The sequence below is a fragment of the Solanum pennellii genome, chromosome 8 (genome assembly GCF_001406875.1).
Source record: "Solanum pennellii chromosome 8, SPENNV200".
Lineage (NCBI taxonomy): Eukaryota > Viridiplantae > Streptophyta > Magnoliopsida > Solanales > Solanaceae > Solanum > Solanum pennellii.
The window spans coordinates 2,210,067-2,212,857 of NC_028644.1; positions in this window are offsets into that span (position 1 = coordinate 2,210,067).

Sequence of the window (2,791 nt, forward strand, 5' to 3'; positions counted from 1 at the left end):
ATAATTATTTATTAAAATATATCAATTTATGTAAAAAAAAATAATTTGCTAACCCTTATCCAGTAGCTAGCTAATTATAACTTGTTAGACGTGGGCAAGTTCTTATATATCTCTATCTATATCTCTCTTCAATTATAAATCATTTTTCTATTAGTAATAAAATCAAGAAACCAAAATTATTGGAGTGGACTTTTCAATCAAAAAAATTATTTTTTAAAAATTGTATGATAAATTTTTTAATTTATTTCTGACTGGCTCTTGGACCTCGTGAAAGAATAGGAAGAAAATTATTTTTCTAATTTTATTTTAATTTTACAAGTCCACTTCGATAGTACTATTTAATAATTATTTTAGTATATGTGTTGACACATGTATAATTTGTAGAGTGATGACTAAATAAATTTATTATTATAGTTTTCTAATGACTTTGATTAATACTAGTCATGGGTGGATGAATCTATTATTGAGATCAATAATCCGAATTTATTAGCTAAATAATAATTGACACATATAATTTGTCTAGTCGTTTTTTGTGAATTTTCATCGAATTATATAATGTTTATGATTTTGGTGTGATAAATTAAAAATTCAAAATTCAGAAACTTCTTCTATGACGATATTTGAACAATAAGATGAAGGAGTGTAATAAAAAAAAAATCTTAGAACTCTATTTTGATGAAGTATGAACCATTAAATTAAAATATTATTTTTATATTCGTTAAAACAACACGCTTGTCGAGTCATAAAATAACTCTCATTCATTATGATTAAATTTACTTTCAGGTAGAAAAAAATTCACATCAAATAGTAAAGTATTTACTAATAAAGGTGCATCTAAAATTTCTAATTTAGAATAAAAAAAGTAATACTTATACCGGCATGTTAGTAATTATATACGTACGAAATTAAATATGAAAGAAAAATAATTATAATTTCGAACTTCTTTTAATTCTTTATTTTGACCCTTTTGTTTTTTTTTCCTCATTTTTTTCTTTATTTTGTGAACGTTGGATTTGGTAAGTCAACACCTAAGATTGATTTATTTTTTCATTATAAGAGACACAAATTATGTGGTCGAAAATTTATTGGTATAATTCATGATTGTATAATTTATATTTATAAACTAAAATAAATTAACAATAAATCTAATTGGTTGTTTGTATGAAGATTCACAATTTTATTTACTGAAGTTGTTTTTTATTGAAGAAACATGTATATTAAAGTAAAAGCATATTATAAACAAGAAATGGTCAGGGAAAGTGAGTTTTTGATCCTTGAAATTAATAGTGCTGAAATCAGAAATTTCATTAAGGACAATTTTAAGTAAAATGAAATTAACAGATATATTTATGTAATATATTATATCTTATATACGTGACACTTTTTTTTTAAAAAAAAACTAATGATATATTTTTTTAAGTTAATTTTTTTTTTGTGTTTAAGGATACATTTTAACATTAATTGTATGAAAATGAGATTAATTATAGATGGATAATCACAAAGAATTTTAAAAACATGTGTAACGTGTTAATTGTTGTGCTTGTTGCCATCTATTGTGCTGGTGGAAGAAGGACCTTGAAAATTCTATCAGATAAAATTGGTTGGAAAAGAAATACAATCAATGTTTGTGTTAATCATTTAGGGTGGGTTTGAAATGAAATTTTATTAAAATTCAAAAATAATTTAATTTTACAATTTAATCATAATAATGATATTACTTCATAACCATATAAATAAATATATGACAACGTCTTTAAATTCTGAATCTCGCTTCAAAAGACTTCTTTCTCTCTCTTAAAACTCTACATCCAATTAAATACATTCAATTACTATACTTGATTTTCTTTCGAGAGACAAACATATGACGATGAGATACAAATTACTGAGAACCATATAATTCATCTAAAAACTTTAATACTAAATCATACAATTATTAATAGTTCCATATTTTGAGTGAATCCCTACCACAGAATGATTAGATGGTTTAGTTTTTGTCAATCAATAAATTCCATACAACTATTTTAAATCATTTAATGGCTAGCAACAAAAAATCTAATAGTTGCATGCCATAAAGTCCCTATTTCTGTATATGAAGATTACATTGCATGTTCTAATATTGATGCACATGAGTCATGACCAATTCTTGAAGGATACATTTACTCACAAGATTCTTATATGAGTGTACAAAATCTTTGGGATATATATGCATGTTTGTGTTAAAAAAAAAGTAAATTCAATTGATATATGTTTTCGATACCTTAATTTTTTAGATGAGTTAATCCCACATTTACGTACAGCCATTTACGTACAGCCGTATATTACAACAGATAAAAGTTGCTGAATTCAAATTTCACGAACATCCACAAAGCAAAAAAAATAAAAAATTCACGTGTTTGACATATGAAAAAATAGTAGGCTCACGTACACACGCGAGAGGGTGTGTTACGACGCAAAATACTCTGAAGTAGATAAGATCTCTTTTAAAACCCGTTTGCATGTGATGGTTAAATACTTCAATAAATCGCAGAAACTATATCTCATTCCTAAATAAATTTAGATCGAATATATTAATTCTCACTGACATCTAACTAAATAACACATACAAGTATAACTCTTTGATGCCAAACTTACCACATTAATCCTCTTTTATATTTGGACTTGAGGCTGACAATATGATAAAGCTCATGTTACAAGAGTTTATTTGATACAACTATTATTTTAAAAAAGATAATTTCCTATCCAACCAAAAAAAGAGGTGTGTGTGTGTTTTGGGGTTGGGGGGGGGGGGGGG